This window comes from Cygnus atratus, chromosome 13 (assembly GCF_013377495.2).
Source record: "Cygnus atratus isolate AKBS03 ecotype Queensland, Australia chromosome 13, CAtr_DNAZoo_HiC_assembly, whole genome shotgun sequence".
Taxonomy (NCBI): Eukaryota; Metazoa; Chordata; class Aves; order Anseriformes; family Anatidae; genus Cygnus; species Cygnus atratus.
The window spans coordinates 1,333,484-1,360,455 of record NC_066374.1 but is presented as its reverse complement, the minus strand read 5'-3'; the positions used below and the strand labels follow the sequence as shown (position 1 = coordinate 1,360,455).

Genomic DNA, 26,972 nt, shown 5'->3' with positions numbered 1-26,972 from the left:
GACAGCGAGCGGCGGTGCCACTGACACTGAGAGGAGCGGCTCCGGCAGCGGGGCTGCGCCCGGCCCCGCTTCCCCTCGCACCTCGGGCAGAGCCGCGGCGGGGGGGACCCGGCGCTGCCCCCTCAGCGGGCTCCGGGTGGGGGGCGATGGCAATGAGGATTTACCGCCGGGGAGCGGGACGCGGGCACCGCGCCTAGAGGCGATGGGGGGCGAGAAGCCGTCGGCGGGGCTGAGCCGGGGGCGCCGCTGAAAGTTGAGCCCGGTGGCCGCGCTCGGTAAGTTTCAGGCGAGAAGCGGGAGCGGCGCCGCGGGCTCCCCAACTTCGCCTCACGGCGGCGGAGCGGGGAGCCTCAGGGGGCAAGGGGGGGAGTTTTGGGGGTGCCGGTTGGGGTCGGTGTGGGTTTGGGGTTGTTTTGGGGTTGGGGCGCGGTGCGGGCGGCAGCTGCTGTCCGCCCCCGGCCGGTGCTGCAGCGGCGGGCGGGGACCGCGGGGCGGCTCCGCTCCGGGCTCGGAGCGCGGGGACGGTGCCTGAGGGCGATGCCGGCGGGGTTGGGCGACCCAGCCGCCCTCCCTCCGAGTATTTCTGGCCGTGACGAACCCCCGTGGCCGTATTCCGGCTGTGAGCAGGGGAACGGGGACGCCGAGCGCGGCCTCCCCGTGCTGCGAGGACGGAGCCAGGCAGAGCCGTGGGCTGACCCCGGAGCGCCCCTCCTCAGAGAAAGCGGCGGCTCCTTAATAACTTAATCAATTTTTCCCCTCTCTCCGGCACGTATCGAGCAAATCGTCCACAGGGGTTGATGTATTTGCGATCCAGCTCGCTGCAAGGAGCTCGTAACGGCTTGGGGATACAAGAATCGCCGTGGGTGTTATCTTGCGTGTGTTGTGGCACGGGTGTGTTTCAGGGAATGATTAAAAGTTTTCCGAATAACGTGTTCCCGAGGGGTTTGGGGCTGTGAATGGCTGGTCTTTCAAAAGAGGAAGATAACTACAATTGATGCGCTTAAGTACAGATCTTTCCTTTTAAAGAGAGATATGCGTTCCACTTGCAACGTTTGAGAACATGTAAATGATGCGTATAAATCAAAAAAAAAAAAAAAAAGGAAAAAAAGAAAACTTCTCTTAGGAACGTGGGAATGCCAATTACTGCTCTTTCCTCTTCGGAGCAGTCAGGTGTGGAAGCAAATGACTGCATTGTGTTGATGGCTATATATAAAAAAGCTATTGAAATGTATTCAGAGCCCTATAAAGCCAGCGTCACGTTAGAAAAGATGCAGCAAAGGAAATGTATTATTGCTCGTCCGATGTGGTGTTATAATTTGGAATGGTAGTTTTTAAAAACAGAGAGGGCTTGGTTTTAAAAACAGGCACGGCTTGGCTGCACACACGTGTGCCCGCCATCACGCGTGTGTGGAGACACGCAGCAGCTTTGCTGTGCCTTGTGGTCTCGGGACCAGGTAAGTGCCTACTTTCTTCTTACGGAGGTAGGAAATGCTGAGCCTTGGCATCGATGCTGATTGCAGCAGGCAGGACATTAGCTCAGCATCACTCGTCAGGTCCAAATGGTACAAATTTGATTTTTAAATGGCTGTAATCTGAAAACACTACTTGAAAAATGCAGAAGCAATAATGTCACCTACCTAATTGTTTGCTCAGGGCTTTGATTATGGAAAAGCAGTCATCTCCATGTGGTTAGTAATATTTCCCGTTCCCATTTTACAGACTGGGGAACAGCATGCCCTGTCTTGGCAGCCCTCAGTGTGTCTGCCAACACCTCACTATGGTTCTAGCGGGGCTTTAAATGCTTTAGCGACTGAATAAGAAACAGGCGATGGCCTGTGCCGGAGCTTGAGGCGTTTCTGCTTTCTCGTCTGCCACCTGCTCATCTGGAGTCTGTTGTCTGCTGGCTGTGTTTCGCAGTTTCAGCAGAATAGAGCTGATGTTCGGCACCGCACAACTGCAGAAAGCACCAAGTCAGGGCGAGTCCCGCTGCAGGGGCCGCATCCTGCCGGTCGCCTCCTCCTGCCCGGGTGGTCCCGTGTCCAAAGCACTTCACAGGGCATTTGGGGTTGAGGAAGGCTGAGAATCTGCAGCGGTGTTACCTCACCTGAAGTTCACAGGTCTTAAGAACAAGATCTGTTGCAACTACTCTTTATGACTTAGAGAAATACATATATGCATATATATTCCTATAAAAACTTGAATACAAGTAGTTTAGTTTTTTTTTTAATGAGAACCCATCTTTCATTAAACTTTTCAGTAAAATACTGAGGATACACAAAAACTCAACTGCAGAAAAGTTTACTAAATACTCAGTGCTGGGAAAACAAGTCAGTTTCTATTGTGCTTCTGTTACCGCTTTTTATTTATACTATGAACAGTGTTTAAAGGGTTCTAAGCTGCAGCTTTGTATTTTGTTTAATACTTTTTCTACGCTACAAATTTGAACTTCAGCCCATGTATTATTGACAACAAGCATTCCTTCTGTTGCAGTGATTTTTTTTTTATTTTTTATTTTTATGTTTTAGAAAAAGCAGAGATATATGTTGAGTATTGATCTCTTTGGCTGAAGCTACCGTGCAAAGCTGTTGTGTTGTTTTCTACTTCCCAGTACAAAATTCTCCTTGTTTCTGAGTTTTAGAAAGTGAGTAGTGTGTGAGATTGGAGGGAAAAGATCCGTTCTGGTTAAACGTTGTCTGAAGCATGCTGAAATCAAAATGACCATTTTGAGTTGGGCTTGGTATTGGCTTCTTGCTTTGGAAGCCTTCAGCCAGCAGTTCTTGTTTTCTGTAACCTTGATGAGCAATTACTGCACCCTTCCAGTTCAGAGCCTCTGTTAAGTAGATATTGCTGCTTGTTCCAAACTGTAGATGTATTTTTCTGGTTTTCCCATAGATTGGTGGGGCACTGGGTGTATCTATTTCACTGAGTGCACACAGATGTTTGCCAAGGGTTATGAAGAGTCCATAAACTCATCTTTTTACTAGTTTTTTTTTCTTTTTTTTTTTTTGAGGTGTAGCAAAGGCATTTGGGGTCTTAGGTGTGACATTCTCCTGTGGTGTCTGAGTGGATCTCCGTCTTCAACAATCGGCAGCGTTTTGACGTGTTTTGAAGAGTTCATGGTTCTGTTATGGAAATGTTAGTTTTTAAATCTGAAATGGATGGTGAGCAAATAGTCCTTTCTGTAGCTCGGTTTCAGGACTGTAGGTAGAGGAACAGTTTTTGGAATGCAATTTTGGATGACGTTTCCATGCAGTCACTCCTGCATCACTTTGCGCTCTAAGCGCTGGTTGGTTGAAGCATAATTCGTGTGAATGCCCACAGGCTGCGAGACGATGCTTGGGTTGCAGCGGAGGCTGTTGCGCATCAAAGTGACCTCTAAAGAAACATCTATTGAAAGAGAGGTCTCCTGTGGCTTAAGTAGCCCTTAATGGACTACTGACTGCAGCCTGTGCATGTGCCTGGTCTGCCAAAGACTTCGGAGTTGGGTCACCTTAACTGCAGACGCTCTGGGTGGTGAAGATCCTTTTGGTGGCATCCATGAGCGTTGACTTCACTTTGAGTAATGTGTCGGTAACTTGACCACTCCTTCTAAGGGTGCTGCAATTAAATGCTACCATTACTTTAGTTTTTCTCCTGCTAAATCAAGATATTAATAATTGTAAACCCAACTTCCCAAGTTTCTCTCATTTCCGTGGTAACAGGTGATGGGTGGGCAGTTGTGGGATCCAAACTGAGCTGTGGGCCCATGCCTGGTTGGGGGCTTGTTTTGCACGGACGGCGTCAGGCAGCAGCTGGAGCAGGGGCTGTCCTGGGAAGGCACGGGGTAGAGGAGGCGTTGCTCATCGTGGGCTTCCCAGTGGCCAGGTAGAAGCCTTCCTGCTGCTTCCTGGAGCCGTCCCCAGCAGTAATATCTTACTCCTCATACACATGTTGCTTCTTTCAGTCTGTCCTGCACCCATGCAGCACCAGCTGCAGGGCCTTTCCTACCTCCTGCAGATCATGCTGCCTTCCTGTAGATAGGTGCTCCTGGTGCTTCTTTTTCACCAGCTGCTTCCTTGCTCCCAACCAGTGCTGAGTAGGGGGAAGCACAAATCAGAAAACACACCGGAGGCATTTTCCTGATCCTTTTCAGGTTCCTCCTACTCCCGCTTCTGCACAGTGCTTATCTGTTCCTGTTCGCATTTGTTTTGTTCAATGTATTTTATCATCACAAAATTCTCATTCCTTCCATCTCAGAACCATGCTCACAGCTCTAGTTCTTCCATAGCTACCTGACGTGCTTTCTAAACCATAACCACTGAATATCCCTCACCTGTACGCCTGTGCTACAGAGGCACCTATGACCTTACTTTAATTTCTTTTCATTTTGCTCAATTGCTTCTCCAGCTCTTTTCTCACAGCTCCCACTTTATCCAAAATCTCGTTAGCTCTTCTGCAGAGCTCTGTATCATCTTGTCTAGCCCCGCTGGTCTTTCATGAATTTCAGCAAATTGAAATCCACGCAGTTCCACTTCCAGCTGTTTTCTTCACAACTTTGATCTTACCCGTGGCCAGGCTGGTATTGTTTCTTCTTCATTCTCCCTTTAATGGAAGTGACCAATTAGTTACAGAACAAAAGCCCTGTAGTCAAAGTAATAGTCAAATCCTGGATCTTTCCTCTTCTAGGACAAGATGGATTTTAGAGTATATAGGCTAGCTGCTATTCTCAGCAAAGATGACCTTTTTGGTTTTTGCACGGAACAGAATTTTTGTCATTATTGAAGTTTTTAGGTACACGGGAACTCTCTGGGATACAGCAAATCTTCTCAAGTTATTCAGCGTATTGTTGTAAAAGATGCCTCTAGCATTTGTCCAATAATGTGGTGTCTGTGAAGGGTTCCTTACCTGCGCAGTGCGTTTTCATGCACGCTTGCTAGCGTGGGAGAGCCAACCTCTATTACAGTGTAATTACTGCATTATAACACTTGGGCTTGTGTCAGCCCATTAGCTGTACTCCAGATCTCCATAAATTCCACAGATTTCAATAAATCGGAGTCAGCATGGACCTAACGTCTTTGATGTGTAAAAGAGTAAAGGTTAGTAGTAAGCAGCTATTTTGGTTATTAAAAATGCCCAAAGATGCAGCACATGCAGATGAGGGTGGGAGCTTTACCTTTACCACTGGCTGCTGTTTGAAACTTGCACACTGCTTGGAGCAATAATAGTTTGGTGGTGCTTATTATCTAAAGCATTAGGTGAGAGGTGTAAAGAGGCACATGTCCACAGAGTACTGGTGAAATCGTACCAAGTGTGCAGATGAGGATCTGATCCCGATGTGCTTGCCTAATTAATAGCTTGAGCAGGGAGCAAGAGGAAAGGGATGAGATGGCTTTCATCAGAGCTTCTGTAAATGCAGACGGATAGCCATCATTTCTGTGACGTGCTGTGCCGTTTCATTGGGGATCCAGAGCGGATTCTTATCTCTGCAGACATACTGGAGGGAAGAGTTAATGTGGACATAATTCAACCATAATTCAATTGCGCAACCTTTTAGCGTTTCATTAGCACACTTTATTTAAAGTTACGCCGTCTTTCTTTGGAACTGTTGGATTAAATTGGGTGCTTAGATTAAGCGACTTTTAAGTCTATAAAGCACAATAATTCTACTTATGGTCAGCAGCTTTAGCAATCACCATAAAATATACCAATTGTTTTAATTTCAACAGACTAAGTTGTCAGTTGATAAGTAGTCAATAGTAAGAAGAAATTGCCTTTTAATGTTGCTCATATTCAGTTTGTAATATTTTTGTAGTTGATTACGAGTTAGAAAATTGAATTTTGGAGTCACAAAGCATATGTGAGCTGTATTGAGCTGCTCTGAGCAATTCATACTAAGCTTTCTAGAGTATCAGCTACAGACTAGGAGAAATTGTTTTATATGTCGATGTTTCCATTCCTGAATGCAAGCCTGTAAAGTATGCAAGAGTTGACCGTAAATTACTGTACTGCTATTTTGAGCCTTCGTTTAGATAATATATCAACAAGGTCAGTGCTGTTAGCAATTGAGTTATGTTGGGTTTCTTATTTTTTATTTATTTGTTGTTCGTTTGTTGTTTTCTTACTTTGCTTGGCAATTTGCTTTTTTTATGGTAAGCATAGAAGCTATAGGTTGGGGTTTTTTTTGTTCGCTTTGGTTGTCTTTTTTCTTAATAAAAACAAGTGGTATAAAACAAGACTTATCTTAAGCACTTAACTCCAGGTCAGAGAAATAACTGTCCAGCGCATATGGTAAAACTAAGGGAAAAGGTTCTGTTTTCTCTTTTTTTCCTCTCTTTTCTTCCTTCTCCTCTTCTTCCTGTGTTTCTGTTGTTGTTTTTGTGTGGAGGAGGATCTGGCATCCTATGTCCAATGCCAGTTCTTTACCTGAAAATTGAGAATAGAACCAAAACCAGGAATGATTTGAAGTTTATTTCATGAACAAATTAAGAAAATAAAAAAATTGGGACTGAGAAACACTACGTTTGGTGGTGATGTAAAATGAAAAACTAGAAAAGTTTCAAAAGCATTTTTAAGTTTTTTCTTGGCCAATATCTAAAGAAGTAATATCTTTTTGTAAATATATATATATGTAATAAAATAAAAAATCCCAAATTATGTCAGAATTTACCAAGAGGTTTTTATCAATACCAAACTGCAGAATTCAGTGCTGGGACCATTCAGTGACGCAGCTGCCCGACTCAGCCAGCCAGCCCGATGTTGTGATGGAACACGATACAGCTTCAGAATGAATCTCGTAGGTATTAGGAAGCGTGTTTTATTCTTAGTACAAACTGTATTTACTGCCTTTAGCTGTGTGTACAGGAGCCATCATCACACCTAACGCATGGTAGCCCGGTGTGGTAATCTAATGGAACTGCAGCAAGCGGTAGCTTGTAAATCAGCATCCCAACCACTGCCCTCAAGTAAATGGTTCTGGGCTTCTTGGGACCTCAGTAACTAAAGCCAATCATAGAAGACTTGGGAAGCGGATATATTGTAATTCTAAAAATATTTTTAATGGCTTAGTTATTGCTGTGAAATTGTTGGTCATAATATTTAAAAAAAAAAAGTGCTTCTGTATGTGATATTATTTATTTTCACTGTACTACTGAATCATTGAGAGAGTTTTGTTTCATGTTTTATGTTTACTTGTTTCCATTTGCGATATTGACTTGTGCAGGACAAGTAGTGAAAACCAAATTTGTTTTCATGAAGCCAAACAGACTTTTAATACAGTTTTGCCTTCTTGCTAAAGCCAGAATCACAGTCCCACTGATTTGAATTACAGGGTTTTCTGCCTTTGAAATTAGTGAAAATGGGATAAAGACAGACTGCGGTTCAGGAAAGCCTGGAGTAAGCAATTTTACACATAGTAGTCACCGTCACCAGGTGGCAAACCCACCGGGCATGGAAACACTTTTGCAGCTCCAGCGGGGCTGAGAGGGGAGGTGCAGCCAGGCTTTGCCTCACCTCCGAGACCAGTCGGCAGCTTCCCATTCCTGGCATTTGCGTGCTCCTCTCTTAGCAAGTCCTGGCCTTGCTCTATTACACGCTGCACGTGCAAAAGCCATGCAGGGGTTACCAGTACAGGCCATGATGTAAAAACTGTAGAGTGAATTTGAGCCCTTTGTGTTGATTCCAGTGTTTGACTACAGCCCGCTCTACTGAGCGAGAACAAGAAGAAAGGTTGTTGTCTGAAAAACTGGAATGTTTGCTGCGCTTGAGAAATCGTGTTGAAGATGAGACTTGTGATGGCTTTGGCTAAGGAATAGAATATTACATTTTGAATTTGGGGGGATTTTTATTGTGTAGGGCCAATTAGAATCCTAGGTGTGCTCACCTTAAATTAACACTGTTGTTCCCTTACAGAGGTTGATTTGTAGTACACCCATCTCAAAACGATGTAGCTGATTATGAAGTCCATCACTCATTACCAGTGCTGTGCTGATGTTGGGTATGATGCGAGTTTGTGGTTGACTAAATGGAGATCCCTCTGGAGAACAGGATGGTGGGACTCTAGCTTCAGTCTCAGCAGTACTTGAGCCAAAGGCATGTCAGTGATTCTGCAGTGCCATGGGATCAGCTAGCCACTGGCATGTCAGCCTCCCTGGTAGCTCCACCAGACCAGAGCAGGGTTATTGAGTGCCTTTACACCTTCACCGTGCTGGGATACCGCACACCAAGAGCTCCGTCTTGGTTTTCCTAGGTAGAGAGCTATTCTGAATGGTCAAAAGTCTCATTGAAGCACTGGTAAGTGGCATGTTCAAAGTTATTAAAATCAGTTAGAGATGGACTTTGCCTCCCCCCCAGTGTACCAACTACTTCTATTATTTCTTGGCCGAGGGTACAGTGTAGTAATATTTGTGCAATTATTCCACAGTACTGCTGTAGCGTGTTTCAGCCGCTGTGCTGGAGATGTTGCGATGCCTCCTTCTGCAAGCTGCGCACCAGCCTCGCTGCATCGCACCGTGGTTCTGCTTTGCATGAGTCAAACAATTAGCTAAGACAGGGACATAAAAGTGCAAAGTGTAAATGGGTCTCCATGAATAAAATAAGAGGGAAATTATGTTAAATGGTTCTTCTACTGGAAGGAAAATAAGATTTTCACGTTGCTTAAGTAAAACAGAGAGGCTTTTTAAGGTCCTGGTCATGTTCCAATCTTGGCATCTTGGCTAAGTCTGTTCTTGAGAATTTTCCATTGCATTTTATGATGAAAGAGTGTATGCTTTAATTAAGACATTTCAATACTACATAAATATTAGTCCTTTTAAAATATATATACATCTCTACTGGTAGGCTTACAAAGCTAGTTCACGTGGATGAAACGAATGTCTGCTATCACTGTTGAACTTTGGAAAAACTCTGTATTTTTATTTGTTGACATTTTGGCCTCTGTTTATTGAAAGGTATTTGCTTGAAAGCTCTTATCCAACTTAAAATTTGGTTTAATATAATGTGGAAATCTTTGTGTATAAATTATGGCTGCAGTTGGCATTCTGTAGCTCAGTAATGTCACCAGTATTTACACTTGACAGAAGAGGTAATTTAGATGCTTCTCTGCTTTTGAAATAGCTTGTAGGTGTTACATGTTCAGTTAATTCACTGCATTAAATGCCATTGGTTTTACCTTAATGTACCTTTAATAAATTTAAAAACCTGTTTGAGAAACAAAAAAACAGCAGAAATGTAACTTTAGTGAAAATTGAAATATTAATATCAATGATACAAGGTTAATTAAATGTCAGGAAAAAATACCATCCAAAGGATGAAAAATGCTAACTCCTTTATTGTAACTTGTGTGTTGAGAGCAATTTCAAGGTGTTTAAAAAGCTGAAATGAGTTCTAAAGTGATGGGGGAAATGCATCCTAGAATGCAGTTTGTAACTTAACTGTTAGCATTATATTTGAGTAGGAAATCTAAAGCACTTCCGTGAATAATAATGAAATGAGGCATAGAAATTAATCTCCATAAAAAGTTCCCCGGGGGAAGAAATGACAGACGACTTTGTGACGAGCGTTTTGCTGTGCGAGAAGACACGACATTTCTCGTCTTCATGTTGCTGAGCAGTCCTTATTTTCTTGTCTGAAGTAAGTTTTCATTTTCCTTCTTTTCTTGAGCCAAGGAAGTTTGCCCTTCTGCACAGAATGGGCTTGTTAGTTGGGTGCTGTTCTTTCCAGCCTTGCTAGATCCTGACTGCATGTCAGTATGTTACCAGTGTTTTCAGTGTTTCCCTGCTAAAGCTCCAGTTAGACTGAAAGAAGAAATTGTTTTCTGCCAAATTTCCTGACCAATAGCACTAAAGCCTTGTCTGTTCTTGAATTTGAAGCTTCTAGATTGAACTGAACTTGTTTCCATTTTCTCTTGAGCAGAACAAAATCAGAACGAATGGGATGGTTAGATTCAACGGCTGGGAATGAGGTTGGGGCGCTATGGGGGGGAACTGCGATGTAGAAGACAGTTTCTGTGTTCTGAATTATTTAAATGTTGGATTTCTGGAGTTTGAGTGAGTAGTGAAAGGAGCAGCTTCTCAAGCCCCATCACATGTTCCCCATGTAGCACTTTGGGCTTTTAGCTGTATAGCTTTACCTATAGCCTGATGTTTGGATATTCAGCAGTAGTGGTAGTATTGTATGTATGTACACGTGCTGTTACACTAATCTGAGGCCTTAAGCTCAAATTGATGAGAATAATCAAATACAAAAGCGATTTTATATCGGAATTCTCAGAAGGCAAGTACTACAAGATAGACATCTGTGTCACTGATGTTAAAATTTGCTTGAAGTTTTCAGCACCCAGAATTTTTCACAGACTTCTGGTTGTGTTGTGTTTTATCATTAGTTGTTCCTCCAGTGCTCTAAGTCGTCAAGGCAGTACAAACAGGGGCCTTGAAGTGTTAGTCATTCCAGTCCCATTCTTCATGAGTAACTGTTGACATTTCAGTGAACATCATCATGCTGGATGCTAGATGTACTGTCTCTATTGTTATCAGATTGAGACAAGTTATGTTCTCATGTTTAAAAGAAATTACTCGAGGTCAAATGCAGGAATGATGCAAGAGAAATGGGTATTGCCCACTCCTCCTCCACATGTGCTTTTCTGTGGGTAAGTAAAGGACTTTAAATGTTTCTGTTGCAGACCTATTCTTAAAAAAAAAAAAAAAAAAAAAAGGAAAAAACTGTGAGCAAGTGTTTGCAAGCTTTTATTTCATCATAACAACAGCTGCCTGAATACAGGGTGAACTAGTATTGGGGTAATGACCAACAATACAGCTGTCAGCCAGCCAGAGAAGCCTTTATTAGAGCTTAAAATGTTGAACCTTGTTAATTCGGACCATACAGGAACCCTTTCTGCATATGTAATGTAGTACTAATTTGTTACCGTAAAAAGGCAGGACATTATGAAGTATAAACAATTGTAGTGCGAAATGATGGTGGACTCCACATCAGAACATGGTAAGGAGCAGTAAATCTAAACCATGACTTCATATTTTAGTAATGTTTTTACCTTATTGATTGGAAATGCGGTGTAAATAAGAGTCACACATTTTAGGTTAGCAGATCTTCTTCTTTGCTCATCATCTTGCTGATCAATGGCCTAATTTAGGAATAATAAAATATGTCTCTGACATCTGTTTAAAATAGATTGCTTAAATAGTGTGTGTTCAGCTTTTTTGTTTTGCTTTGCCTTTTTAACAGTGGGGATTACCACACACCTAAGGGATAAGTGTAGAGCTGCAGATTAAATCAGAAATGTAATGTAAATGCATCAAAACATTCTGCAAGCATAAGCACCATATTGGTTAAAAATATTGCATTAGAAGAATATTAGGGATCTGGCTTGTACTCCCAAATGAAGTCACTGAGGACCTAATGTTCTATACGAAGGGGCACAGCAGTGCTGCCAGGGTACCCCTAGTAGCTGTCTTTTGTTCCAAATAAAAGTGAACAAAAAATTCTCTAGATCTCTCTTTTTTGTTATTATTTTTATTGTATATTTGTACTTCCTACATGTGAAAATGAAGATGGTACCTTTCAGGAAAAGTTTTAAATCAGGGCTGAATGCTTTTTTTGGGCACTGTGTACCACAAACGGATACATATTCAAAATGAAAAGCCTCAATGAAATAACACTCCTCTTCTGCATGTGATAGTACTTTATGAAAAATCTACAGTGGCCCTTTCTCCTAAGTGTTTGTAAGGTCAAAAAAAAAAAAAAAAAGCAAGGGAAATAACAGGTGAGATTTAAGGAGTGAAAATCATGGGACACAAAGGGAGAATGCTCGTAGAAGAGTGGTATTGCTTGCTGTCTGTCCTCTGAAACCACCTCCTGTTTTTATTTGTGAGAAGAGCTGAGGGCTCAGGTTGGGCATCAGTTAGAGGAGCCTGGGGGAGAAAGGAGCGGTGAGAAACAGACTGGAAGGGAAGGAAAACAGCTGCATTTGTAGGCTTGTGCAAAAGCAAAGATGCTGAAGGTGATCTGAAAACAGCGCAGAAGGAAGAGGAGAGGTGAGGTGGAGCTGTGGAGCGCGGCAGCAGAGCTGGAACAGTAGAAAGGGCGGGTGGCCTTTGCTGCTGTGTTCCAGATGGGCTGCAGCAGGCAGATCTGTGCTGCCTGTTTCCTGATGTCACTTGATAGAAAAGTGCTTTTGGCAGATGTGAACAATTCCAAATTTGCCTTGACTGATGTAATCAAACGCTGAACTGCTTGTTTGTAGTGACATGTATGTGCTCTTCCACTAGCTCTAAGTTTGGGTAACAGTGTGATCTATAATTTTTTGTGTATTTTCTGTGTCTGTGAAAGCTAATGGAAAGATTCGTGGCAACAGTGTCAGTGACATCCACAAACTTGACAGCTTTTTTTGGAACTAGCATTAAATTGTGATATGCATTGATAAATCAACTGTGAATTGCTCCAGCTGGAGTTGTGCTGGTCTTTGTTTTCTTCTTTAGGTGGCTTAATTTTGTCTTGGATTCTGCATTTGAGTTTCAGTGTCACAAATTCTCACCATTTTAAACAACTTTTTTTTGCTCTTAGAAGTGCTATGAAACTTGAAGACGAAAGGGGAAGTGGAAGGCATTTTTCTATTTTGTTTACTGGAACATCATTACTTATGGGTACACATGTGCGTATTTTGTAAGAGGACTGCTAGTAACTTCCAGTCTAGTAGCTAGGTAGGTAGGAAAGTAATTCCAGTTTTTCACAACAAATGAGAGCAATTTCCTTGAGCTGATGGCTCACCTGTGTGTTCTGGTGAGGGTTGTTTTCTGTCGTAGAGGGCTTGAGATTTCCCGAGTCTTGTTGCAACTGTTGTCTTCTGTTAGAGTGAAAACTACAAAGGTATGTTGGACAATCTATCCATCATCAGCTGAGATTGCTGTGATTTTTAAGGGAAAAACTACATTTTGGTAAGTGCAGGAGTTCTGTTTGTTTTAAACGAAGTGTGACCTGCTTCACAGATTTCATATCAAGAGTATGAGGGAGTCTGAAGGAGGAGAGCAAATCTCTTACCAATGTTCTGCATTGTTAGTTGGAGCATGAGTTCAAGACTAAATGATGATATTCCTCAGAAAATATATATATATACACTAATGGGAATCTTATAAGTGGCAAAGTTGGAAATAATTAAAAGTGGAAATGGGATTTTACAAATAGAGAGAGTGCTATAGTCCGGTAAGTCTGTTCATACTATAAACTGATACCCAGAAACCACTTCAGTACTCATTTCCTACAGTGACAAAGAATGGGATCAATTCAAGACTATCATGCCTTGAATTTACAGGCAGCTCATCATAATTAAGAAGTAAACCTTGAAGTTCTTCTCTCAGTTCGTCTCTGTTGCCTCGCCTGGGGGGCAGAAATGTTTTTGCTGCCTTCAGATCGTGGCACTAGAAGACTTAAGTGGAATCACTCCTATTAACAGAAGTTGTTTGTTCGCATTTGAGCAAAATGCCCTTCCAAAGCACAAGTGATTAGTGTTGCAGCATAAAAGGGCTGTGGGATGAGAAGGCTGTTAATAGAGGAGAAGCTGGCTCTAAGTACCATGAAGAAGACTATGACTACAGGAAATTCAAATCAAAATGCTTTAGGACATAATTGTATAGCATGCAAACTTTTAAAAGGTTATTTCCATAAACTGTTAACAAAGCTTGTCTTCTGTTACAGTTTCAGCTCCTAAGGAAAAGAAACTTAAATATGGTGTCTGCTTTGTCTGCAGAACAAAGCAGGAGCTCTGCTCCTCATTGTTATCCTGGGAGCTGAACATGCTGGTACATTTGAGTAAAAATACAGGGTAGGAACGGATTCTGAGGTGGTGGGATTGTAAAGCATCATCGAGGGTCTGTTGCACGCTGGTATATGGGCAACTGTTTTTTACCCTACTACTATGAAGGTTTTTACCCTACTAGGCTTCCAAGGAAGTAAGGCTTACTTAAAAGATCTACTCAGTGCATGATTTTGCTATCACATGGAGTCTTTGCTTATAAACAGAACAAAAGAAACATGTAAATGCTTTGTTGAAGCCTGAAGCTCTTGGGACAACTTGTGAACCTTTGCAAGGAGATTGGGGCGGTGGGAGTAGTTTTAGGGCCAGAAACCTGCAGTACCGAACAGGCGTCCAGTTCTGCTTTTGTAGTCGTGACTGAAAGACTGAAGAGATCCGTTTTAATTCTGACAATTTTAACCCTGACAATTTCTCAAATAGCTTTGAACTATTAGATGAAATTCTTTGCTCCAGGGAAACAAACAGTTTTACATAGGTAGGGGAATAAAATTAGGGTCAGATGTTGTGTTTGCCATACCAGATCAAAAAAGTAGATGATCTAGTTCAGTGTGGTGCTGCCTGACTGCAGTTATCTGACATGGTCACTGAAACTGAAACACAAGAAACGGCTGGAAAAGCAGATGGAGTATTCTGCTCTATGGAAATGAAAATCTTAACAATGCTGCTTGTAGGGTCAGACTCTGGACTCTATATGTCTATATGAACTCTTAAGTCCTTTAAGGTATATGAATCTGTATTTGTGTGTGATGGTAACACGTTACAGTGGATCTCTTCCAAGTTCCTATAGGTCCTCAGGCAATTGTTTTCGTAAATCAGGATCGGGGCAGAGGGGGTTGGTTTACCTACTGCTGGGTTGACTGCAGAGGTGATGGCAGACACACCAGGGCTCTGTTTAATGCGGGTGCCCTGTTGTTAATACACCTCTGCTCTGAACAAGCACGTATTTATAAAATATAAATACATGCATTTAGAGAACATACCCCTATATAAACAACCATGTATTTAAATGATAAATCCAAGGATAGATATCATTGGCTAAAGACTATAATTCTCCCAGAGATTATTTTTTTAACAAATGGTATTTGAGATGACAATTGTCAGTTTGAATTCCAGATACTGTAGATATTTGCCCGGAATTTTATCTCACTGAAAAATTAATTAAAAGCAGTTCATTCCCCTTTGTATAGACAAAAGAATTTCAGTGGATGTCAGATAAAAAATGTTTCCATAGTAAAAGGTTGAAAGCTGTTTGTAGGATGAGTGAAGGGGACTTAGCAACAAGTGGTTCTGAACATTTATAAAACAAATAAATAAGAAAGATGTGGGGAGGTTGGTTGCTGCAGTACAATTTCATCTTTTCTTCAAGTTGCCTGATAGAACTGAAGCTGCAGTTGGTAATGATAAGGTGACTGACTGGCATTTAAAGCCCCTTTTCTAAGGGAATTTTAAAGGTAAGACTTATCTGTGTAGTTCTTGAGGCAGTAGACTTTCAACTTTTTATTCTAACATAAAAGAATGTCAATATATTTTTCACGTTTGGATAAGAGGAAAAAAATATGTATTGAGCCTTCAGGAACAGAGTAGTAACTTGTTTGGGAGGTACACCAGGCAAATAGCCCTAACTTCTGCGGGCTTTTGATTTTACATGATGTGCAACATACTGCAGCTCACAGGCCTCATCTATGTAAATTAAAAAAATATAGATTTTTAAAAATGCCAGAGAACTTCTGCTCTTTGTTTTGAGGGTCACTGACACTACTCCCATTATTATTCTTGAGCACCTAGTATTTAGCACGCAACACAGAAAATACTTTTTATGCCAGAAACTTAGGCTTACGTTACCAAACATCTTGTTCAGCAGAGGAACTATCCAGCAGGAAGTGCTGTTGCGTACCTGTGCCATCATCACCAGAATTTGCTGCTGTTTCAGCACACGATATCTAGACTGTTTCGCAATTATTCATGCAGTTAATTTTAAAAGCATGTATCACTGATTCCTTGCTTTGTGCATTCCTAGGATTAGCAGCCCTGAGGGTTGCCCAGCTACCTCTGCCTCTGGGTTTTGCAAGCCTTTCCTCAACCTGTCTGCTCCTTTGCTCTGTCCTGTTTCATCTTCAAGCCCTTCTGTTCAACTTCAGTGTGAGCCCTCTCATGTGGCAAGTGCCTCTTAACACTCGTGGGGCGTGGAGCAGGGGCGGTAAGCAGTGCACTGTCGTAAGGCCCGTCTCTGAAGCATCACCTCTCCAAAGCCACAGCATTTAGGATTTCTGTTTCTAATCTACTCTGTAATGGCTGCGTTATGGTTCTTGAAGCCAATTTCAATGGCCAACCTCAATTTTATCTGGGGGTGGGGGGGACATGGGAGGAAATCCTACTGAGTATACATATGGCTATTTATTTTTCCTCCTTTTTGCTGTTTTGATAGCAGCGTACTCTAAGACTGCAGATAGGCTTTGTTGTGTTGCAGGGTCTGGTGCTGTTATTTCTCATCTTAAAACAAAAGGGACTGTATGGGTGTCACGAAGGCAGTTTAGGGCTGGTCTCGTGGTCTTTCTGCTGGAACTGCAAAACTCCCGTTAGGGATTGTGTGGTAACTACTTACTCATGCATTAGCATTTGAAACGAGGTTAGTAATTATTTAAGACAACCACTAAATAGCTTCAACTTGTATGGAGGAATACTCTAAATGATTCTTATGCCGTTATACTCATGAACACAGGAAGGCATGTGGAAGGAACAATTTCAGTCCCACGCTAGTGATTGTGAGGAGCAGGTCTTGCTCAGGGTTTGTCCTCCGCCATCTTGTTAGTCAGGTTTTTTTCCTTTAATTTCTATATTTCTTTCCATAGTTGTCCACCTAATTGAATTCTCTGTATTACTATATTGTTACTCCTAAAATTTCACTAGCATTTTTGACTTATGCTATTATAGCTGTCTTTGCAGCTTTGCAAAGCTGGACTTTTGGGGTATCTTGTATGCTTCCCCCCATGATGTTCTAGTCACTGTATGGATCAGTTTCAGCAAGAGGCTCTCTTCAACGGGAAGGAAGGTTATTGACACTTTGCAATGGAATACAACAAACATCCTTGGAATCCTGTTTTGAATATTTGTGGAAAAACAATAAATACCATATTATTTGTGATTTGCCTTTTCTGGCACTTGTGTTAGTATTTGCAAATTTTGTAGACGGGATTCCTTTTTATTCTTTATTTTCATTGCTATTTATTAGAGAGCTGTGTTGCTTTATTAACAGTAATATTTTGCATTTCCATCTGTGGCAACTTTTCTTTGACAAGCTTAGTGTTCTTTACAAATGCTAATGAGCTGTTGGAGTGCTCAGAATTTGAATTGGATGCCAGTCATGTTATTACGTGCAAGTTGTTCTGGAGAGTCTAAGGAACCCAGAGGTTAATGGGAATTAGGCACTTACATGCCTTAAAAATAATCTGTCTTTAAATATTTTGTTCAAGAATTTCTGAGAAGTTAGGGGAAGGCTCTGAATATAGCTCTTAGATTTTTCATCATGGGCTAACTCCTGTTCACCAGACAGTTTCACAGAGGAAGACCAGTCTGGCAAACTGCTTCCTTGTTTTTTCCTAGGCTGTAATGAACTTTGTAGTTTGGTATTCAAACAGCATATCCTGTGGGCACTGGATACACTTCTGCTAAATAGCGAAGATTTGTGATCACAAAGTGAAAGTGTGTGCACTTTGATATATTTACCATCAATAATATAGCTGGCATTGGTGCTGAACTGAGTTCAGAATTACTGTGAAATGATTGATATGTTGATTTTATAACAACATAACAGCTGAAATCATTTTTCAGCATAATTTGGAAATAGATACAGACTTTATTTTCAGTTGTCATAATATTCCAATTTAAAATAAATATACCACCCGGCAATGATAAATGTCATTTGTACTCTCATACTCTCATTTTGAGTCATCCTGGTATTATTTTCATGTATCACTTGTGCTTTAAGCCCCATCTTAAAGGCAAACTTTTCCTTGCTTTATGCTTTGCCTTTTAATTTGGGGAAACCTTTGTGCTGAGTGTTGAACAGTATAGTTTGTTGGTGGCTAGGTAGAGTATGTAGGAATAACTAACACAAATAATATCGGGTGCCTGATTTTCAGTAGTGTGTTTTGTGTTTTATTTAGTGACAGTGTCACAAAGAACCATTATTTTTAAATCAGTAGATGTTAAAAGAAACCCAGAAGTTTTGGACTCTGTAATTGTCTGGAACACTACCCAAGGTGTTTGCCTCGCATCTTTTTAAACTTGGGCACAGGCAGACTAACACAAAAGGTACTTTGGACTAACAGGGATCATCAGAAGTCCGACAATCAGTTTTTTCATTCCAGGTTATGTACAGTGACAGTCTTTTAGTGATGCTTTCGTACCTCTTCCTTCAGACTGCAGCAAGGCTGGTTCTGCTGTTAGCCCAGTACTGGATGTGGCACCTGGGATTGTTGGTCAGGAGGAGTTGGTCAGGAGGAACTCTAGCCAGAGCTCCGTCTGGCTCTTCTCTTTTCTGTGTCATCTCATTGGATCTTGTTTTCAAAAAGACTGAAATGTCCTTTTCCCACAAAGTGTATGTGGTTCCTATGACTTTCTTTTCCCCTACTGTCTTTGCTGTATAAATTGTAGTGATTATGTACTAGAAATTTGGGTGACATGGAAGGAAAGAGTTCATACTTTTCCGTCTCATTCACCTACACCTCATTTTTCTGTTTCTGTAGAAATAATCTGTCTATAGTCCATTCTGACCCTCTCTTTACAACTCCAAAGGCTTAAATTTTAGGAAAACAGTGTTCTTCAAATGGGGTTTCATTCCTATTTCTTGGTTTTAGAGGAAAAAGAATATAAGATAACAGCCTTTTTTAAGGTAAAAGGAAAATGAAGTTTTGTGTACGTCTTCAATAAAGTATTACTTTTTCCTGAACTGAAGAAAAGATTCATTTACATGGAGTTAAATGTGGTTTAAAAAAGGAGAGAGAATTTACTTATTACACTTCTGTTACCACTTGCACATTAGGACTGAAATTTATGAACACAAATGCAAAGCCGTTGTCTTCCTCTAGATTGAAATTCCTTTTCTTTTTAATGTTACTAAATAAATATTTGGTAAATAAGAAAATATTTAGTTCTGATTTCTGGCAGACTTTGGTGGGAAGGACATTGGCTCACTTCTAATTAGAAAAAGCCCTCCTACAGAACTGTAAAAGGTATTCTCAGTCTTTTTCAGCTTTTAAATGTACGTTATAGAAGTGACAATGGCCCACGTTCTCATTAGCCTTCTGTTTGCTTACGAGCATCTCTCAGCTCCTATTCCTCTCCATTTTGTGTCAGCAATAATATTGTTTTTATAGAAGGAGATTACTGGTAGTTTTTTATACCTGATGTTTGTTTCCTTTTTTGTTTCATAAATTGAGTTAAATGCAAGAGCCTCCCTTTTTATCTGCTTTTTTTTTCCAACTCATAGTAAAATTTCAGCAAAGTTTTATGCTGTGCTTCATGGATGGAAGAATTAGGATTTATACAGTGACTCCTGTTTTCTGGATACACCCATGTTAGATGTATGGCTGCTAAGATTCCTGCTGTAGCGGACTGCAGTGACAATTATGTCTTGAATTTTAGTCTTGGACTCTGGGAAAATATTTGGGTACTTCAGTCTGATGGAAAGCAGCTTCTCTAAAATGCATCTTAGTACCGTAGATACTGCAAGCAGCTGCTTCCCTTCTATCTTTCAGGAATTTTTTTCCTTCATGGCACTGGATTACCCATATGTTCATATTCACAAATAAACAGATAGAGATGCACACTCATCCACAAACATAGCAGCACACGCAAGTATTTTTTTTTTAATTCTATCTGCATTTAGCTATTTTAAGTCAAAACTGATGAAGAAAACATCATAGAACAACATCTTAAAAACAAACAAACCACTAAACTATTACTGTAATAATCCCACAGAATGACTGAAGTATCAACAGATAACTCCACTAACCCCCTGTGCTCTTTCTTGCTGTTTGTTTAGAGCTCTTGAGAAGGACTGGAAACCTGAAAGCAGGAGTGTGACAGTTCCTGGGGTGCTTCCAGCTGGGTCTCAGGACTCTGGTTAAATGAAACACTTTAATATCGAAATTCAGTCCTGAATGGCAGAGTTACCTTACATTGTATTGTGTTTAATTATTGTCTTTAGGGTTGAGCTTACTGAAAAGTTTTAAATATGGTTTTGCGTGAGCCTGTAATACTCTAGCAGTTTCAGAAATTCAGATTATTTGCTTTTTTTAAGGTCTGGTATTTTTTCCTTACTTTTAGACTCAACCAACTTGACATGATTGTAAGAAATAAGGCCATGTGGCCTAGAGAAACTATGAATCAGTAACAATACTGCATGGGTGGTCTTAAAGATTTAATAAATATAAGTAGTTATCCAGTGGCAATTATGTGAGTAGTGTGTCAGGTTTTTAGTGCCCATTTTTTCTGTCATGTTGGGAAAGAAGTTTAAACCACAATGTTCTTTGCATTGTTTTGGTTGATAATATATGTGTGTGTGTGTATATTCAAGTATATACACGTTTGTTTGAAAGACATGAACTTTGATATGTGTATTTTTTTCCTGTGTCCTTTTGAAATAGGTAGGTACTTGTGAGGGGGAAAGGCTGTGTGCTGGGCTAAGTGAGACACTTGCTCAGCTATTTGTAGGTTTGTGTCTTGAAGCAGAAAAACTAAATACAGCTTAATAAATTCTTAAAACTTGTTCTCTGTGAAGACAAAAGAAATAGGAGTGATTTCCTGAAAACTGTGTCTTATTCTGTTACGGCTGATACTGACAGATATTCTATGATCTTTTTTTTCATCATAAAAATACCCAAGAGCAGGCTGAGTTTTTCCTGTGGTCTCCAGGGAATCCTTGCTCTTCTGTTGTTCCTTTACCTCTCTTGGTCCGGACTTGCCAGATGTGACTGCGGTTTTAGTGGCTGCTCTGAATGTATGGGTTTGTCAAGCTGGCTAGAGAGAAGCGTTTGGTGTGGGAGCACTGGTTAGACTTGTCTTACATCCAGGTGGGAGTTTTTTCATGGAAGTTCTGGGCACCTGATGGAATAATTTCAGGTTGAAACCGTTGAGTAATTTCAACCAAATTTAACTCAATAAACTCATAAGTATGATAAAGGAAGACTGGCACTGATAGTCCAATGAAGTCATGCAAATCTCCTTTTTTTGGGTAAGTTATTACCTAGATTTCATGTCTGATAAACAAAGAAAGACATATCTGATGGCTAATGTGAATGATAAACTTCTAAATAAAAAGTGTAAATACTGGTGGGAAAACATTAACCAAAATTTGGGGTGGAGGGTTGTGTGCATTGCAGGCTAAGCTCTGCAGAGCTTGAGCCATCATCAAACAAATAATAATTGCCGCTAATTCTACTACGTAATAATGGCACTATATATATATTCTCCTGATGAAGGTATAAATTCTCAGTCAAGTGACACTGAGGAGAAAACAGTGCAGTTTTCCTTTTAAGAATTTTGTGCATGCAATAGTTATACCGAGTGCTTTAACTTTTATTTGTTTAAGGTGTTCAAGTTCTTCATATGTGTTACATCCCAAAACATCCCAAAACAGTGTCCACGCGGATTACTGGGACATGCTTTTTTTTTTTCCAAATTAGTGTAGTCCTTTGGGCAGCTCAAAGCAAAGCTTTTGGCTTTGTCTGCCTAGGCCATTTGGTCTTTTTGTGGGTGCTTCCTTCCTGTTTAGGAAAAAGTATCCATCCACTGGATAAAGTATCCATATTTTTGTATATTATTTGATTTTCGTACGTATTCACCTTATTTGGTAGAATATTGTTGTCCATTTGTACAGGTTGTTGTAAAAAGATACGTATTCTGAGAACCTTATATTAATTTCTATATAATTTCTGGGTTTATCTCTGTAAGTGTATCAGGATGATCATCAGTTGCTGTATATCACTAGATATGTGGCATAGCTATACAGCAGCTGAGTTAATTTCCCATTTTTACTAATTCCAGGTGGATTGATTGTTTTCATATTCAAATATTTATTGTGGCAATGTGATCTTTATGTTGAATAGTTATTTCTTCCACTGGCATGTAATAATAAGGTTTGGCCAAGTTTACATGTACTTTTGAACGTAGTATAGACACATGCATCCTTGTAGCGGCCCCAAGTCATACTGCAGTGCCAGGCTAATGAAGCAGTTGCAGTGAGAGGTCTTTAGTGTGCTAGCTTAGCAAGAGTTGGTAATTAGCTGGGCCTGTAATAAATGTATGTAATCCCAGTAAATATTCTATTTTCCTGTGTTTCAAATGAAGTGCAAAGTATTAAATGTCCTCCCCCACCCTCCTTCTTTGTGAAATGGTTATTTCCTCCTAGATTATAATGAAAATACTGGTATTAAAGAGCTCACATTTAACTGATACTTGGTGAGGGGATGCGAGCCTCTTGCGTCCTACTTCGCCGTGCCGTGGTGCCGCTGGGCAGGGAAGACCTTGGAAATGAAGTTGCTCCACCAGAGTCACCGAGCCGGTGGGTTCCTTTGGAGGCTGTGTGCCTGGGGCCCCTCTGGGAGAACAGGAGGATCGGCCAGGGGGGAGCACACCCCGCAATCTGCAGTTGTTTGCCTCAAGGTCTGCCCCAGGGAGGTCAGGCAAGAGGGGGTTGGGTGGTTGGCATGGCTGGGGAGCAGCTCTAGGGGTAACCAGCAGCTAGCTGGTAGAGGTTCACTTGTCAGATTCTGATGGCAAACTTTGTAAAATTCTACATTTTGTGCTGCCACATCTCATTTCCTAACAAGGTCCAGCCTAGGCCCATCCCTTGGAGAACGGCATAATTCTAGATGAAAGATGATGGACATGTGCATAGGAGGGGGGGTCTAATCACAGTCTGAAGCCTTGCAGCTGTCCAGAAGCTTCACCCACTTCTCTGACTGTTTACTCAGAGCCACAGCTCCCCAAAATTAGTGTATGAGGTTGAAGAGCTTCAGAGAAGCTACTGCGTGCGATCCGAAAGCACCAGCTCCTTCTTGCAGACCCGCTGAGGCCGTGGAAGTGTGCAGGGTCTGCCAGCTCTGCGCTGCTGCCTTCCCACCTCACCATGGATGCCCTCCTGCTGTGTCACTTCTTACACCAGCGTACCCAGAAAATAATGGCATGGGCACCTGGGATGCTGGTTACGGCTGGCTTGCTTTATTCTGAACGGCCTGGGAAGCCACTACACTGCAGGTGTGGAGCCAGCTGCGCTCGATAAGTCGTGCAGGGACTTCTTTTCGAATGTAACCTTAATTAAATGTATTTAAAACAAATAGCCAGGAAATATATTTTGGAGAAACACATCTGGCCATTGGCGCTATTGAGCTATTTACAGACAGATGGATATTCCAGGCTTTGCATGAACTTCCCAGTGCTGTTTAAGTTACAAATGCCACTGTACATACCTGTACGTTTGTCTGGTTGACTTTGTGCTGAAAACTGATAAAAAATAATGGTGTCGGACACCAAATCGTGATTGTACTGAATATTTTCTTTTTTTAAAGGCTTTTCTTGCACATATTTTGTTACCAGCTGCTTCCAGAGTTGGTAAGATAAAAGTGACAGAGCCTTACTCCTGCCCCTGTTTTTAGGTAGCCCTTCACACATGGCTGATTCAGAGCATTTTTTCTCTGGAGTATTTGAGGGACTTGAGCTGAACATGCCATCTTACATGGTCACTGTAGAAACAGCTAGGTGGCAATGTTCTTCTTGTTTCTTATCATTGTGCTAGTCCATGATTAAGATGTTTATTAATAAAGAGTAGTACCTTATAGACCGTGTGCAGAGAATGAAGTTAATTAGTTTTTCAGAAATAGTGATCTCACTGAGATTTGAGAAGAAACCTGCTTGCAAAACTATTTATACTGGTTGTACATATGCTAGCTAAGAGACTAAGAAAAAACTAAGAAAGAAATCACAATAATCTTCCATTCTTTTAAGCAAGTCTGCCATATCTGGAAGTCCAAGTATTTATGTATTTAAATATTTCAATTAATACAGTAACAATGAGACCTGAAATCATTTCTAGTAATAATTTGTTTATTTCTTTTAGGTTAGATATTTGATTGACTCATAGTTCGGACCTTGCAGCTGAAGTGCCGGTTAGGAGAGGACCTGTAGGACCTCCCGGCCTCCCTCTCCTGTCGCTGCTGCGTTGGCCTCTTTTGAGTCTGCTCTAAAATGGCAAAGGAAAAGTGGTCATGCCTCTCTATTAGCTTTAACTTCAGGGAGTGGAAAATGTTGCGGTCTTCTTATAGGTGATGCTTAAAGTCCAGCTTTATTTACTATATGTAGCTTTACTATATAGCCAAGCAGATCGCTGTCAGTTGAGTGGTATGCAGAGAATGACTTGTTATTGTTAGCTGTTGTAATGTTCATCTTCATTTCTTATGGAAACCTCACCAGTTTTATCAGTGACACAGGAAATGGCTGCAAATGAGGATGGGAGCTGGGTTCGAATGCTTTCCATGTGCATGCTGTGCTTTAGTGGAAGTTTTTGTCTTTGAAATATGTTCCCAGCTTAGTTTTTGGTAAAAACCAACAGCTGCTAGATTAACCATCCCTGTTGACTGAAGGCAATGTACAGCAGTATTTTTTATCTGATTTTTTGTAGACACATTTTAGCAAAATCTCTCATTCTGTAATGAGAGGGTATGACTGTTTTCTTTTGAGCAAATATAGCATATAAAATATGTATTTACTCCAGCAGAAGAAAATTAGGACTTTTTAATTCATATATTTCAAACTATGGTTTCTCATAAAGAGTATTTCCTTAAACAAACTTCTGCAGGTGAATTGTTTGTCTCGAGGAAAAGAACATTGCTGTTAATCTTCTCGTGGTGATTATAAGAGGATGTGTGAAATCTTCTTTATTGCCTTTCTGTTGTAATGAGTATACAAAAAGAAAGAATTGTTCAAAGGAAATCTATTTTCCTGTAGTATTCGGATTAAGAAACTTTTTGCATTGAAAAAGAAGTAATGTTTTGTTGTTGTTATGCATTGGGTACTTCAATTGCTTTGTTATTAAAGAGGTGAAGCTTGTTTTAGGATTTGAAGGGTGTTAGGATTTGCTGATGTTTTGCTTTCCAGTTTGTAAACCTCCCATACCTGTTAAATTACTGCTGTCTCCTCTGAAGAGAAGAGATATTAAAGCAGACCTTTGAGAATTGGCTGAAACCCGGGGAGGACTGTGTGTGCAGTGTCAGGGCATGAAAAGCTGCCCTCACTCTGCAGGAGGCACGAGGGGCAGGTGCGGTGCTGCGGTGCTTCTAGGTGGTGCCCCCACAGCCCTTTGCTCTGTCTCACTCCAGGCACTGTTTGCTGGAAGTTCTGATGAACACACCCAGCGTTTCAGATGCTCTCAGTTAGTCCAAAAGTATCCAAGCTTTCAAAGTTAAAATGGAATTATTCCCCAAGACATGAATTGAGAATAACTTTGTCAATGGCTCTTCTTATTAAAAATGTGGTTTGTTTTGTAACTGACTACTGGAATCTTTTTGTATTTATTTTTTATTTATAGATTAAAGTAAGTGGAACTACTGTAACCCAGACTTTAAACAGCAATTGAAGACTATGAGGCAAAATGTAACGGTATTTTCGCTCTTATAGCAGTGCTCTTTCTGGTTGCAATTGCTACCCAGTGCTGTGGCTCCAGCGTGAAGTTTGAAAGATCTTCTCAGACTTCTGTAGTAGCCACAGTGATTTTTTCACAGAGGGAAGTGCTGCAGCTTCCTTTCAAGCCCCCTTTAAGATAAGATTCAAGATACAGTGCAAGGTTACTTCAGTTACTGAACCATACATAATTTAAGCTGGACAAATACTCTGTCTTGTGAAGGCATGCATGGCTTCTACATGTTTATTTGCTTTTTTAATGAAATGGATGGCAAATTTTAATTCCTTTCTCTTTTCATATATAAAAATACTTGACATTGCATCAGTTTACCAGTCCTGTTAATGAAAAGATGAGTTGTATTAATATTGCATATAATGAAATAGCATAGGGTGAATATGAGTTTGTGCAATGCATTATAGTCAAATATTATAGAGTGCTTAGGGGAGGCAAACCATACATATGCATTAGAAACTGGTGTATTGTAACAACATCGGGTTTTGTTTAGACTAAACAAACCTTAAATATTGCACAAAGGAAACAAACACTTGAGTCTGCTTATCTGTAAAAAAAACATTAGTCAGTATGTAAGTAGCTTCTTTAGAAGAATGCTAAGGAATGGGACTGATTTGCTAGTTGTACTTAGCATTTGGCCTTTTTTTGTTCAGTATGAAGAGCTGTCATAATTTTGCACATACATTTGTGTTAGTTTTGAGGAATATTTCGAAACTTGCAAGAGTCAAAAAAAAAAATTCTTTAAAACTTCAGTTTTATTATTTTGGTTAGCTGTGTATGAAGTCCTCATATCTATACCACCATGCTAAGTTACAGTAGGATACTACAGCAGAGCAGTAAAAATAAAAACTTTTATTTCCCCAAATATTTAACTCTAATGTGAAATAATTAACATAAAATCACCACTCTGAGAAGATTTAATTAGCATATTCAAATACTACTGTTAACCTTCACTTGTGATGAGAATCCTGCTCCAGCCTGAACAAAAGAAATACTGGAAAACTCCAGTATGCAGTCGTGTAACGTTCTGCTGGGAATGGCTGTGTTTCTGATTTGGAGGCTAATCTTATTTGCTAATGGGCAAGCATACTGTAGTTAGCCAGAAAAACACTCCTTTTTTCAGTTTCAGAAGGATCCACACATACTAAGTTCTCTCCATTAGGAGTTGTCAGGCGAACAGCCTTTTTATGAGCTGATCAAATTTCCCCCCTTTTTTTTTTCCTCTTGTGGTGACCATACTGATTATTTTCAAATGTTTATTTATTATTATTATTATTATTGTTGTTGTTGTTGTTGTTCTGTACAGATCTAGCAGGTGAAACAATCCTAAATTCAGTGACCGTGTCTTGGTTAATTCAGTGTTCTAGTTCGGCTTTGTGAGAGATTGAAAAGTTAGACACATACTCTAAGTAGTACACTACTACTTAATGGTAGTTTTACAAATACACCATTTTGAAAAATAATGGGAGAGTTGTAATTATCGTT

At 40.6% G+C, this 26,972-nt stretch overlaps 1 protein-coding gene across 1 annotated transcript in view; it reads left to right on the top strand.

The window, feature by feature from the left end:
- Positions 1-235: 235 nt before the first annotated feature.
- TENM1 (teneurin transmembrane protein 1) overlaps positions 236-26,972 on the top strand; it is a 325,742-nt gene continuing 299,005 nt past the window's right edge. The window contains exon 1 of the mRNA XM_035541547.1: positions 236-275. The gene's annotated coding sequence lies outside the window, so the exon portion shown is untranslated. The remainder of the gene's footprint in view (positions 276-26,972) is intronic.